Source organism: Lissotriton vulgaris, chromosome 6 (genome assembly GCF_964263255.1).
Source record: "Lissotriton vulgaris chromosome 6, aLisVul1.2, whole genome shotgun sequence".
NCBI lineage: Eukaryota > Metazoa > Chordata > Amphibia > Caudata > Salamandridae > Lissotriton > Lissotriton vulgaris.
The window spans coordinates 1,658,411,958-1,658,428,006 of record NC_141694.1 but is presented as its reverse complement, the minus strand read 5'-3'; the positions used below and the strand labels follow the sequence as shown (position 1 = coordinate 1,658,428,006).

At 43.6% G+C, this 16,049-nt stretch overlaps 1 protein-coding gene across 3 annotated transcripts in view; it reads left to right on the top strand.

Moving 5' to 3' along the window:
• The window catches only part of UBR2 (ubiquitin protein ligase E3 component n-recognin 2), a 1,804,160-nt gene that overhangs the window by 158,926 nt on the left and 1,629,185 nt on the right, over positions 1-16,049 (top strand). The gene's annotated exons all lie outside the window — the stretch shown is intronic.

Below are 16,049 nucleotides of genomic sequence, written 5' to 3'. Positions count from 1 at the left end.
ATTCAGGAGCACTTCTTGGCGATAGTTGTTTTCAGATTACACTGGTGTGTGGCAATGACACAACCCATGGAGCACACGGCCTGAGTCTTTTCTTTATTTGGTGTTAGGCTATTTACTGGTGTTTGGGTCTTGTGGTGTAGCCACACTTTATCTTTGGACTCTCACAACTTGGAATTCTTTAACTCAACACTTCACGGTATCTGTGTCATCTTTTAGCATGCAAAAACCTACAGGAATATGAATCCTGTTGAATTTAATTGCATTCTATTTGCATTCTATTTCTTTTTTCATTGCAACCAAGGTTATTGTATGTCTTTATTGTAGATTCGCAATCTGACTGACTCCGGGGAGTTTAAACTACACATAGATGTGGATATTTGTAATGTGACTTCCCCTGATGAAGGGTTCGGGATGAACCCGAAATGCATTGGGTTGTTTATGAATGTTTCTTTTGAGATGTTAACCTAAAAGTGATATGTATTTTTCAACACTGACAAATGGATCAGATTTCTGAAATGTATTAACATTTGAGTTTAACTTTGACTTATAAATTACATTGGATATTTCTGAGAATGTTGGAGTAATCGAAATTTGCTCAATAAATTGAAAACATTTGTTTATAAAACTCAGGCCTTAGTGCCTTCAGGCTGTGCATTGCTTCAGTCACGGGTTTTCCCTAGACTCACATATAAGCATTTATTAAATAGATGCCAGCGCGTCCGCTGTGCAAACTTGGCAAAATTGATCATCCATAGGGAGGTGGGTGACCTCCTCCTCCATATACTCCTCTGTGCCCTCAAGCTCCTCCTTAAGGATCTGTAACACACCAGTAGGTAGTTATAGTTAGGATTGGCTACCATAGGAAATCCGCCACATTCTATTGTGAATAACTCTGGCGCTGGTTGAGGAATTTGTGTGTAATGTTCCAAAATTTTGGCCAGATCCGCTGCGCTCCTTCCCTGAAAGTTTCGGGGGGATTCGTGAAGTGGGGGCTGAGAAAAAATGGGGGACCCAAAACGTGTTTTCTCTGTTAGTTTCCATAGGACGGTCTGACAAGTCTATAGCCCGAACCGCTGAACGGAATTACGCCAAACTTGGCAAAATTGTAGGGACTGGTTACGCAGATGTGCCTTTGCTATGTTTGGTGAAAATTGTTTTCGTGGTTTTTACGAAAATTAACTTCAAAAACACAAATATATATCTACAGGCGTGTACCGGGGAGCGCACCCTGCGCACTATGGGAGTGCGCGAGCGGAAAGCTGATTGGCTGTCGGGTGTCTGTCAACATTGTAAACAGTCCGGAGAGTCCATTATCTTGTGTCTCGGTAGAATCGAGACACAAGAGGTGAAAAAGAAAGGGGTAAATAATTAAAAGGGGGCCGAGTAGACACCCCGTAGGTTTTCTGAGGGAGGCCTAGAAGGACCCTGAAGGGTAAAAAATTTTTTTTTTTTGTTGAAATTTTCGCGGGGTAAGCGCTGAGTGCGTTCCCGGGTACGCTCTCCGGTTCGCGCACCCTGAGCGCACCACGGGGAAAAACAGTGTAAAAAAATAGAGTAAAAAAATTACGTAGAGTGTTTAGAGGAAAGTGATGCATTGCTGGAGTGTGTCACAAAAATGATGCAACTCCAGCAATGTATCCTTTCAAATGGGACTAGTCCCATGTGAAAGGGCCTGCGTCAGTCTTACGCCTGCTGTGAGGCAGGCGCAAGAAAATTGACGCAGTAAAATCTCATAGATTTCACTGCCTCACTTCTACGACCCTTTCTTGCGTCAATACGCCCCCTTTGCATACATTACTCCTGGTGCAGGTATAATGTGGCGCAGGGGTTTACAAAGTGAAGCATTTACCTAGATGCGTCACTTTGTAAATATGACTCAACAAGGTGCATTTTTTTACACCACTGGTGCATCACAAAAAGTGACGCACCGGTGGTGTAAAAGTGACGGATGGCCTCATAAATGAGGCCTTCAGTCTTCTACTCATGCGTAAAATATAAAATGTATGACGCATTATGTCGCAAGGAGTTACAGATACGTCAGTATTTCTGACGTATCTGTAAGCGCAAAAGTGATGCATTGTTGAAGTGTGTCACAAAAGTGACGCAACTCCAGCAATGCATTCTTTCACATAGGGCCAGCCCCATGTGAAAGGGCTTGCGTCAGTCTTACGCCTGGTGTGAGGCAGGCGCAAGATTTTAACGCAACGGTGTTCTAAAAGTGACGCAGTGAAATCTCATAGATATCACTGCGTCACTTCTACGACCCTTTCTTGCGTCAATACGCTCCCTTTCCATACATTACACCTGGCGCAGATCTAATGTGGCGTGGGGGTTGACAAAGTGATGCATCTACCTAGATGCTTCACTTTGTAAATATGACACAACAAGGTGCATTTTTTACACCACTGGTACGTCACAAAAAGTGACGCACCGGCGGCGTAAAAGTGACGCATGGCCTCATAAATGTGGCCTTCAGTCTTCTACTCTAACTTTTTCTTTCACTTTCTCTGTTTCTTCAATGCCTTAGTCACCTTGTCTCACAATCAATTGTCTTTATCCAGTCTGTATCTCCACTCTTTCCTAAAAATCATTGCTCTTTTCTTACCCTTCCACACCACCGTTCTTTTACTACATTTTCTTCACTTATCCACATTCCCCATGTTCACTCTCCTTCTCCTCACTCTCGTTCCCCACACTCACCTTCTTTCAGTCCCCCTACTTCACTTCCCTTCCCCTCTCATCCCTTTCTTTGCTTTCTCACTCATTTTCCTCTCTTCTCTCACTGCACTCCACTTCAGTTACTCTTTTTCATTTTTTTAAGAATACAGCTCTTTGATGAGAATTGGAGGTAGTTCTGAAAATAACTTTTTTTATCTTTTTTCCTTTTTTTTCAACAGAAACAAAAACAGGGAATGGGAAACTGCTCAACAGGAGCAAAAAAAATAATCAAAATTAGGACTGGGGTTGGCAGCGGTGGTTGTCTATTGTTCGAACCATTAGCATAACACTTTGTTCCCCATAACAAAGTAGCTGATCAAATTTTTTGCATTTAATTATGGCTTCATTAATTGCAGGTTGAATGTTAGGGATCAGCTCTTCTGGTCGCCTCCTCACCGATGTAGTTGGTCCTCCGGTTGAAGTAGAGGCACCATCCCTCGGAGCCTCTTGTGCCAGAGCTCTGACACTCTCCCGGGCAAAGTTCTGGGCGTGCCTCCTCTCGACGTGGCGAATCATCGTGGAGTTCCCAAATAAATATTTTTTGGTGGGGTCACCCCGTGAGAGGACTGTATGACAAATTCGGCACTCCACCTTTGGAGCATTTACTTTTTTTTTATCATCAGGAATGGAAAAAATCTTCCATATGAAGTGTTCTTTTACCCGGGGAGGAGGAACCTCTTCATCAATAAATGTTTCTGTGTCATCTTCACTTCTGGATCTTCTGGCAGCCATGGTAATCCAACAAAGATCCAAGAGCAGAAAGTCAGGTCTTGCAGTCACAAAAGTGAAAGAAGAAGTGAAGGAAATGGGTGGGGATTACATTCTTTGTAAAAAAAAACTGTTAGCAACCAATGAAAAGAGTTATTTTAAGGTCGCATGACTTGACGCGCTTACGCTGCGCGCACCGGAGCGCTTCCGGGGGTGCTTACGCGGCGCGAACGTAAGCGCTTCCGAGTGACATTTTGATAGCTTTATGGAAATGTAAATTCATTTTCATTTCGTCAATCAAAAATACTGCTTTTATAAGTATGGTACTAAATGTCTTGCGTTATTTACTTTTCATACATTTTTTTTTAACGAACGTAGAAATAGCGCTCTTGGTGCGCTCTCCGGAGAGCTTACCGGTGCGCGCACCCTGAGCGCCCCAGGAAAAAATGATTAAAAAAAACATTGGAAAAATATTTTTCAAAAATAAATTAATAATAATTAATACTTGCACAATCGTAATAGTTAGGAATTAGCATTTAAAAAACCATTGAAATTCACAAAAAAAAAACCATAGGTTTCACTTTTGTTATAGTTAGGAATTAGCATTTGAAAAAACCTTTGAAATTCATTTAAAAAAACATAGGTTTCACAACAGTTATAGTTAGCTGAACATTTTACTCCTACAAAACCATTGAAATTCCCACGTTATAGTTAGTTGGACTCACTATAATTCGCGCGCCCGCATTCCACTGCTGATGATGTCACATATTACATCATTCATGACATGGTCAGTGACATCACTGATGACATCTCAAATAACATCACTGATGACATCACTGATGACTTCACTGATGACATCATCTATGTGATAATATAATGCACCTCCTCACACTCAAATCTAATCTTTGATACATCCAGTATTGAATACAGACTACCATTCCTGAAACTATTGACACACCAATACTAGTTACTACATACACACTCACTGATTCCTAAGTTTACACACACATCCACTCATTCACCCATACAATCACTCATAGATAGTCACTCATCAATACAACACTATCATATGCACTCCTACACCTATACAGACACTGACACGCTACCACTCAACCATGGACTTACTTACAAACCTGGTTAGTCATGCAAAGAATCAATCACACACCCATTTCCTCTTCTATACAGTTATACACACAACACCTTACTTATTCAAACATATACTAACACATACTTACTCTCTTTTACAATCACTGATACAAGTACACATTGATCCATACAGTCCCATACGCAATCACAGACTCTCATGTATAGTCATTGATATATGCCAACTCTCAAATGCACTGTGTTTTACATATGTACTTACTTGGACATGTAACACTGAGATATCCATTCACTCACCAACACATCCATGCACACAGTCAACCGTCCATACAGCTATTTCCACATGCACTCTTGAACCCATACACCAAGTAAATCAACTGCTCACACATCTATGCACAGTCACACACCTCCCAGCCACTCCCACACACACTCACCCTCACCCTCACATACAAATAGTAGGGCAACCAATCAATAACCCATATAGCCACTTATATAGCAACACATGCAGCACCTTACACAACTACAGACCTAATGATGCACACATACAGACAGTTTAGTCACTAAGCCATGCATTCAGTAAGACACATTTAATCACTCACTCATACAGACAGTCACACACCAACTAAATCTTTTATCCAGACACTTATACACCCACTCATTCTTGAATATGTAAAACATATTTAAACTTTACAGTAACACACAAATGATGTAAAGAACTTTGCTGACACCTACTTCTCACCGGTCAATGGATCCCTGAACACTGATATCATCTTCCACACCACACGCAGAGCACAATGGAGAAAAGCGTTCTTCACCCTACTCACCGTCTCCTCCACCAGAAAATCCGCTCACAGTCTAACTCTCTCCATCACACCATCCCAAGTCTTTCCAGGCAGAGCCACCATCACTATTTACAATAACGGGATTGTCCTATCACAATCGACAGACAGGAACCTGGAACTGCTAGACAACATGTTCCCCACTTTCAAAGAACACCTCTCCAATGCACGGACAAACACTCACATCTCCCCCAGTCCCACCAATCATGACCTCACAGCTACATACGCTTCAATCAGGGACACACCTACCACCCCTGACCTCCCATCCCCTACCCACAACCCCACTATCGCAATTCAGCACTCATTCACAGACACAGATCGCTCCCCCTCTTACACCGCTCTCTCCCCCGCCCCTTCTACCAACTCGCGGACCTCCACACATACCTTCAACACTCCTATTACACATACAGCGGGCATTAACACCCCGCTCGCCGCTGACAGCACAGCTCCCACCCATAACACACCTAACGTAGTCCAGCACCAGAATAACACGCACTCCGACAATTCCCCCCATTTATCCCCCCCATTCTCAGTCCTCATTACCCTCCAACCAACTTCGCAGAACATACCCACTCTCTTAATTTAACTCCCCCCCCCCGCCCCCATCAACAGGAACATCTCCAATCCCACTTCCCCTCCTACTCTCAGCCCCCATTACCCTCCCTACACCCCCACTACGGCTATCAGTCTCCCAGCCTACACCTTGACCCCCCCGCCTACCACCAATGCCCTCACCCATAACACCAACCTCCTCCCTACCTCATCCACACCCCTACCGCCCAAAACCCCTAACTCCATCCCTCACACCAACACAACGCAGACCTGCTCAAACACCAGCCCTCTCTCCCACATGCACACGAATTCCCTGGTCAGCCATTCACCCTTGACTGTCACCCCCACCCCCACCACCTACCCTTCGATGGAATACATCACGGCCACCCTCACTCAGATCAAAGAAGAGATACACGCCATCAAAGAACTACTCTCCACACACCCCATACACCCCCCACCCACCTCCACCTCCCCTCCCAACTTGTCCCCTACTCCGCCGGCGGACTCCCACCCTAATCAGGCCCCACACCAGGCGTCAATCCCTGCTCATAGGCACAGCAACTGCCCTCGTCCCCCGCATCGCCCCTGCAACCCCTCACACATCATCACATCCCCGCCCAACTTGTCCCCCACCCCCAACTAACTCTCGCGCTCAGCTATCCCACCCCAATCCGACCTCAATCCCAGTTCTTAATCGCAACAACCGCCCTCGCCGCACCCACAATTCTTCTTCTGACCTCGACACACTCACCCTTCTTCGCTCCTATGACCCAGCCCCCGAAATTCACTCAACCACACCACACCGCAAAATTCCCACGATACACCCAAATCCCCTTAGACCACCTACACTAAACAGCAGATTCTCTATCCCCAATAACCTTAGAAAAATCCCTCTCTCCCTAGAACCATCTAACACCCTCTACACACCCCGTCTCAAATGCACTCTTCTCAACTGCAGATCGGCCATGAAACATTCCGCCGCCATTGCTGAACTACTCTTATCGCAGGACCTTGACCTAATCATCCTGACTGAAACGTGGCTAACTGAATCTTCGACACCCATAATGGACATTCTGGTTCCTCCCAACTATCACATTATCAGGCTCGACAGAACAGGCCAAATAGGTGGTGGAATCGCATGCATCTACAGGGACAACCTCTCTGTTCAGAAAGTCAATTCCACATCCCTACCATCCCCAACATCCTGGGAATACATCTGCCTCGACATCATTAGTGAGGGCAAACCGATATGCTCTCTTCACAGCATTTACCACCCACCCAGGGACAATCTCACCTTTTCCCAACAAATCATGGATATGATCTCAACCAATTCCGGACGGCAGCTCACCCAAATATACCTTGATGACTTCAACCTCCACTGGAATGACCGCAACGACGCGGTGGTAAATAGTCTTAAAAATTTCCTTGATGCCCTTAACCTCACCCAAATATGCAACAGCCCAACCCACGAGAAAGGTTCTACCCTCGACCTGATCATCTCCAAAGAGGAATCTATCCAACTCGAATCCATCCAACCCTGTGACTGGTCAGATCATTATATTATCACATTCTTTATCAATGAAAAAGTCAAAGTCAAAGTCAACCCGGCTCAACTCTCCAAGCCCAAAGTCTGGAAAAGAGACTTGAAAAAACTCAAACCAGGCTCCTTGCCCCCTAACAGTTGCAATCTCCTACTCCCACCTACAGGCGCCACGGACGTCCAAACTCTGACTGACCACTATATCACCGCTATGACCTCTATAATTAATGAGGTCGCACCTATGCAGCTAAAAAGAGTCTCTACTAAAATCTCCAAACCATGGTACGACGGGAGTCTCAACGAGGATAGACGAGACATGCGAATGGCAGAACGGACCTGGAGATCAGCCCCCTCCGCAATGCACCTAAAAGATCTGAAGAAAAAGAGAAACGCCTACTTCAGGAAAATAAAACGCTCAAAATCGGACTTCTTCAGCCTCCAACTCGACCAAGCAAAAAACCGCCCGAGAAAACTGTTTGAGCTAATCAAGTCACAATCCAAGGAGCAACCACAACCACTCAACACTGGGCGTGAGGCACCCTCCTGTGAAGACTTCGCTGCTTTCTTTATCCAAAAAACCGACAAAATAAAAAGCGATCTCCTCATTGACGCAAGCCTCTACTCCAAACTGCAATGCCTAGCACCCACTGAACCAAAAAACAATGCTACATGGTCAACCTTCGGCATATACTCGGAAGAAGAAATTGGCAAACTGCTCAGCACCCTGAAACCATTCAATCACCTCACGGACCCCCTCCCTGCCGCCGCAGTAAAAGACTTTACCCCTTTTCTTCTCCCTCTCTGGACTAAAATTATCAACAGCTCTCTCCAACAAGGCAGCATACCTGACTCCCTCAAAGTTGGCCAGGTCACACCTCTACTAAAGAAACCTACAGCCGACCCCTCTGATCTCAACAATTACCGTCCCATCACCAATATCCCCACTCTCGCCAAACTGCTGGAAAAATGTGCACAACTACAATTGTCTAAACACATTGAGCAATTCGATCTCCTCAACCCTCACCAGTCAGGCTTCCGAGCAGGACACAGCACAGAAACTGCTATGACTCACATAATTGACGACGCACTTCAAATGCTAGACCAAAACGACACCGGCCTCCTCATCCTTCTTGGTCTCTCCTCAGCATTCGACACCGTTAAACATGAGAATCTACTAGAACTACTAAACACAAGAATGGGCTTATCTGGAACTGTCCTCAAGTGGTTCACTTCCTTTCTTCACAACAGGTCGCAAAAATTCAAGAGCAACAACCTGATGTCCTCGCCAATACCTGTAACGCTAGGCGTCCCCCAAGGATCCTCTCTATCCCCAACTTTGTTCAACCTAGTCATGGAACCTCTCACCACCTTGCTACAAGCATCCAATGTACACTTTCACATGTACGCTGATGACACCCAACTTTACCTCAAATTACAATCACCCAATGACATCCTGCTCCTGAACTCAACGATCAGTTGCACCCAATCCTGGCTTGCCGATAATCACCTCAAACTCAATGCCCTGAAAACAGAGTTCCTTCTGATCTCACCTCCAGCGAAGATATCCACCACTCAACATTGGCTTAAACTCCTAACCGCACTCAATGTCCAACCCACCATCGTGGACTCAGCAAAATCTTTAGGCATAACACTCGACACTAATCTCAACATGCAGCAACATATCAGCAAGGCAACAAAGGGAGCGAACTTCCAGATCAATACTCTGAGGAAACTTAAACCCTACCTCCCAGCCAAAGACTTCCAAACTGCAGTACAAGCACTAGTCATCCCACGAATTGAATACGGCAGCACCGCCCTCTGCGGACTCCCCCTAACTACAACCGCACCACTAAAAGCTTCTCTAAATGCTGCAGCGAGACTCATCATTGGGTCAAAAAAGTACTCCCACATTACCCCTGACTTGAAATCCCTGAATTGGCTGCCTTTTGAAGCCAGAATACATCTGAAAATCGCCTGCTTGACACACAAGGCGGTACACCTAAACTCACCCGGCTACCTCGCTCAGAAGTTGACAATCTCTGGGGGAATTAGAAACACGAGAGGCTCAAACAATCTTCTGCTGAAACCTCGAAGATTCCGGAAGGAAAAAACATACAAGCACTCCTTCTCAGGAATGGCGCCTAGGATCTGGAACTCACTCCCTCCCGAAACCAGGCTTATCTCCTCCACTACACTCTTTAAAAAAGAAGTAAAAGCTAACCTCATGGCTAAATACACTTGAACTACTATCTCGAACCCTATTAACACCCTGCACCGATCTGTATTACATGTTTGACCCCTTTACTTATTTGTATGAGTTGTTTTATCATTCACATGATTGGCTTTGTAGTCACTTAGTTGTACTATTTGTACTGTGATTTATTGATTTACTTGTTTGACTATGTTCCCTAATGTACCCTTCTATGTTAAGCGCTCTGATATCTGCGAAGATCTTGTTTGCGCTATATAAAACCTTTTAAATAAATAAAAATAAATAAACTTCACAGAAACAGACACTGGATGATGTCATCAGTGATGTCATTTGAGTTGTCATAAGTGATGTCATCAGTGATGTCACTGACCATGTCATGAATGATGTAATATGTGACATCATAAGCAGTGGATTGCGGGCGCGCTTGTTATAGTGAGTCCAACTAACTATAACGTGGGAATTTCAATGGTTTTGTATGAGTAAAATGTTCAGCTAACTATAACTGGTGCGAAACCTATAGTTTTTTGAATGAATTTCAAAGGTTTTTTAAATGCTAATTCCTAACTATAACAAATGTGAAACCTATGTTTTTTTAGTGAATATATATATATATATATCTATATCTATATATATATCTCTATCTCAAACTCAATTCACACTGAAAGTTCCTTGCTCCTCCAGGGTAGTATGAAAGCACGAACACCAGCTTGCATCAAAGTAGTTTTATTTGACAAAAATCCATCGGCAACAAAGTATCAACTCGACGCGTTTCGGGAATGCCTTCCCATGGTCACGAGTCAAGTTGTGTGAATTTACAATTGGTTTAAATAAACAAACATGTGATCACAACATAAAGGAACATAAACAATAGACTTCCGTTAGTGCTTAGTTTTCGCTAACTAGCCGGAATGCGTAGCTCTCCTTGTTCTGCTAATTTATACTTCTGAAACAGAATAAATAAATCCAGGAGGCAAAATACAACTTAATGAATGAATACATTGCTGGTTCCTTGTTAACCATACTTCATGTCAAAAAATGCTTACGGCCACAAGTATCAACCGAGTTCTTCTCTTCTCGAGAGGAAATCTTACCCAACTGGGTCTAATTCTCCCTTCAATTCTAACGATTTATATATTTGGTCAATAATTAGTGTCCAACTAAAGAACCATGCTTATGAAAACATACTTCATGTCAAAAAGCGCTTACGGCCACATGTATCAATAAAGTTCTTCTCTTCTCAAGAAGGAATCCTATCCAATTGGGTCTATATATTTGGCCAATAATATCAAAATCAAGAACCGTGTTTAAAGAAAACCAGCACACAATCTCGCCCCAGTGGACATACCTTCCAGTTGTTTGTCTCCAAGGATGTCCGAAGCTCAGTAAGACAATACTGCAGTGTCATGGCAAAAACGCATTTCCTGCAATCAAAACAAATAATACTCTAAATCACAATACATAAAGAAAAATTACATTAAACACACAAAACCTGATAAACATTTAGAGTTAAAAGACTACATGCGGGTTAGCGAAAAAATGGATTCTCTGTACGGGAATGACTGTGGTGGCTCCAAGGCAAAAACTATGATTAAGCTCTATGTAAAGTGCACAAAACCTGATGTCTTATGTACCTAACCTAGATGCACTTCCAATTCCTCGTCACAATTGTGTCCTGGGGGGGCCATTGTCCTGTATTGTATTATAAATTTGGACTCCAACCTGTGCAAGCACTGTAATCGGTTGCCACCCCTTTCGTTGTGTTTAATAGTGTCAAGGACACAAAAGCTCAATAGATTTGAATTTTGATCGTGGTGGCATTGAAAGTGTCTGGCGATTGGGTAGGTTTTGTCTACATTTTTAATTGCTCGAAAGTGTTCGAGGATTCGCAATTTAGCCTTTTTAATTGTGCTGCCTATGTATGTCTTTCTGCATGAGCAGAACAATGCGTAGACCGCGTATTCGGTGTTGCAAGATGTGTGTTCTTTGATTACGAATGGTTGATCTACTGATGATAAACTAGCTACTTTCATATTATGGCTATTTTTGCAGGCTTTGCAATTCCTGCAAGTGTAGAACCCCTGTACACCTAACATTCTGGTTTTACTTGGTTCAACTGCCTTACAAAAATAATCTTTCAGAGATCTTGCTCTCCTGAAAGTGACCTGGGGTGATGTTTCTACGCATGCTGAAATGTCAAGGTCAGTCTGTACCATCGGCCAAAATTTGTTCAAGCTCTTCCTTAGCATAAACGCTTTGCTACTGTAAGTGGTAATGAAACGAGTTTTTTCATCTTTTTTCTCTTCATTAACATTGTTGGGTTGTTGTATTAGTAGCGATTCTCTAGTTCTTCCTGCTACTACTTTTTGGGCATTCGTAATTGTTTTAGAAGAGTAGCCTCTAGATGCAAATCTCTCAATCGTTATTCCTTCCTCAGCCTGAAAACTCTTATTGGTGCTGCAATTTCGCTTGGTCCTAAGCAGCTCTCCCACCGGAATACTCTGGATGAGGCAATTCGGGTGGCAGCTCCAGGCATGCAGGAGACTATTTCCTGCAGTTGTTTTTCTAAATAATTCGCTCTCAATCTTATTATTTTCAACTTTGAGTTTCAGGTCGAGGCACTCCAACTTATCTTTTGACCAATGACTAGTGAATTTTAAATTGAATTCATTGTCATTGAGTGTCTGTACAAATGTTATAGCTTCTTTTTCTGTTCTTTTCCACACTACAAAAATGTCGTCTATGTAACGCATCCATTTGACTGCGTTTTTCTTATACATGTACAACCTGTAAGTGACCTTGTGTGTGGTACAGGTATGAAACCGATATTTTAGATAAAAAATGCATGCAAGCATCCAAACCAAGCTGGTGCGGGATGCATGTATAAAGGCTTGTAACGTCGAGGGATGAGAGAGAAAAACTCTCTTCCCATTTGATCGTCTCAATTTGTCTTAAAAAGTCACTTGAGTCCCTTACATAGGAGGGGAGTTTCTGGACTAAATTTTGTAAAAAATAATCCACGTACCTAGACGCATTTTCAAGGCAGCTGCCATTAGATGATACAATTGGCCTGCCGGGTGGATTATCTCGTTTCTTATGTATCTTTGGCAAAAGATAAAGCGCCGGTAGTTTTGGGAATTTACAATGTAAGAACTTGAATTCTTCAACCTCAATCACACCCTTATCCTTCCATTGTGACAAAACGACCCAGCTTTTAGGGGCTCACTCCCAACAAACTGCACCCTTCGGTGTACCACATGGCATGAACTTGTGTCGCTGCTCCCAGTAGCATTACCGAAGACCTGACGTGTTTCGATGTTCCACTCCTCTTTCTCAAAGGTCATAGCTCAGACACTCTTGCTGGCGGTTCTCTGTTGAAGCATTTTATTAAACTTCCTTTATGCCACGCCCACAGTGGGCCCGCACTGCATATCGCACATTGCATACTGAACTTGGTAGTCCATTAGAGAACGAAGTTCATACCTGTAGTAGGTCCTGCATAAAAATGTCCCATTAGAAGCATTTCTTTACCCATGGTGGGCCTTGGAGCAGCTAATAAGTTGTTTAAGCCCAGTTCGGTGTGCCGTTACGAGGTCATAACAGTTTTGACCCTCGGCCTCAATCTATTTCTTGGATGTTGCTGCCCCCACGGCAGGACTACTGTGCATAATTTTCCTACAAAACGACCCAGCTTTTAGGGGCTCACTGCCAACAAACTGCTCCCTTCGGTGTATCACATGTCATAAACTTGTGTCGCTGCTCCCAGTAGCATTACCAAAGACCTGACGCGTTTTGAGGTTACACTCCTCTTTCTCAAAGGTCATAGCTCAGACACTCTCGCAGGCGGTTCTCTGTTGAAGCATTTCAATAAACTTCCTTTATGCCACGTCCACAGTTTGAAAGATTGAAATAAAAAAAACGTTTGAATCTCGAAGCTGAAATGGCATCCTTTGTGTGTACATCCCATGAAGAAGAGGCGTACAGGGCCTCGAAACGCGTCGGATATGGAGAATTGTAAGGAGGAAGGGAATGAGAGCTGCCTGAGGCCAAACAGGCTGGATAGCCAAGCAACGTGGTATGCCTTCTTGAAGCTCAAGGGCTGTTTTGCTGAATCACCTATTTACACGGCTAGAGAAGAGCACCATTCCACCCGTGCAGACAGAATCACTGCATGTGAGGTAGCTGCGCCGAGGAACGGTTCCCTGGCTGTGCAGGACGCTGCTTTCTTAAACTGCATTTCTATACCCCCGCTCTCCTGCCTACTCAAGGCTTTAATGGATTTTACTAGCACACAAAGGTATGCACCTACTCAAGGGCGAATAAAATCACCTTCAAGGACTACGCCTACCAGAATGCTGATGGGCGACACTGTTAGGCACAACCACTTAGGGAGGAGTGATTGAAATAAAAAACACTTCGAATCTCGAAGGTGAAATGGCATCCTTTGTGTGTACATCCCATGAAGAAGAGGTGTACAGGGCCTCGAAACGCTTCGGATATGGAGACTTATTGAGTATTAAGGCCTACTGACTTCCCCCTTTATTAGCAACTCGGCCGGACGCGCACTTCACTGCACGGGGTGAATGAAACTGACGTGCGCCTGCCGCCAGGTGTTACAGATGTGCGAAGCGTGTGAAACATGACGTGCGCGGGCCACCTAGCGGTGATCTGTCCACACCGCGCACCTGAAGCGGCCACGTGGGAATGACAATGTTCCAGCGGTTGCGCTAGAGAAGGAGTACATTTTTAATGTTAAATAAATAAAGACACAGCAGGCAAAACATGTCCGACGGGTTGTGATATCCCTGCTCGATACCGTATAAAGCCAGCACAGCATGCAATAAGTAAGAGAATGAAAGGCACTAATCTGTATGTTACTGGAGCAGCTAAGAAAGGGGGAGATGTAGAGTCTGTTTGATTGTTATAGGCATCTACAGCCTTCTGATTGGATGAACTGTTTTGTTGTTTTCTTAAGGACTAATGGGAAATGTAGTTTGTTTAAAAACATCCAGAGATGTAAAGGGCTGCTGGTTATTTAAAGTGAAGAAAGTAAAGGCTACTCCTTGCTACCAGGTCCTGACATAGAATTAGCACCCCTGTAAGTCCATAGTAAGTAATACCCCTGGTACTTAAGGTCTGGTTACTAAAGTGGATCCCTCAGGGCTGCTGCATGTATTATATCACCCTAAGGGACCTCCATAGAAAATGCATGCAGGCTGCCATTGCAGACTGCATGTTATGATGCAAACCATGCATGAAAACACAACGTGGCACACTCACTGTGTGCCATGTCAAAGTCACTGCATGTAATATATGTAGGTCACCCATATAGCAGTCCTTGTAGCCCAAAGGCAAGGTGCATTATATTCAGGGTGACCAACTGGCATGGGTGTGAATTCTGAACGGGGAGTGTAAAAATTCAGGACAAAGGGTCAAAATTCAGGACAAAAATTTGGTACAAAGGACAAGTTTTGTTGACACTACAAATTAGGTTGTGCAATAGTATGTAAGTAAACAGACAAAAACATAAGTACAAGTCAAAATAAGTTTGTTAGGTTGAAAAGTAGTACAGCACACCAAGTGAAATTTGACCACGGAAATAAGTTTTGACACCGGTAATATTAGTTTTGGTGCTAGCATTTGAAATTATATTTTTTCTCCGAACTAGCACACTTCAGAAGTTCTTTGTTCTTAAGAGCTAATTGATAGAAGTCGACACACAAATGTTTCATGTTCGCCTGGATCTGCAATTCTGCCTTAACAAGATCCACATCACACCTATTTCGTGTGTCAGTCCAGGTGAACTTCAACTGAGAAAAAATCCTTTCAGTAGGTGCATTACTGCCTGGTAAACTAAGTATGAATGATATTATTTTTTTAATGTTAGGGACATCAAAAGGCAACTTGGACAAAACATTCAGCCATTTCTGCGCACATGGCAAGTCTGTGCCTGCCACAGCTCGCATAGCGGGAACAATTACACTGTATTCATTAAATAAATGTTGCAGTTCCAAATGCTGGGTCAAGTGGACTGCATCGGCAGCTTTGCATAGCTGCTGGAAAGTGAGAGGTTCTCTTAAGCAGCATGGTTCTATTACTGCCAAATAATGGCTCTCTGAAAAATCAAACCATTTTTCCAAGTACTTTAAGGAGCGCTCCAAAAATTTTACAAAATCGCCCTTCATGCTTGCGCTCAACTCCGAATCATGGGACACTAAATAGGAAACCAAAGAACAGATTCTCCACTCTGTCCTTTAAGTTGTTTCTTAATATTTTGAAGATGCCTGGTACCTCTGGGGCACTCAGCTCATCCTTCTTCAGCTGCAGGATACAAGTGTTAAAAATGACCAAAATGTCGTGCACAAAAAAAAGATAAACCTCG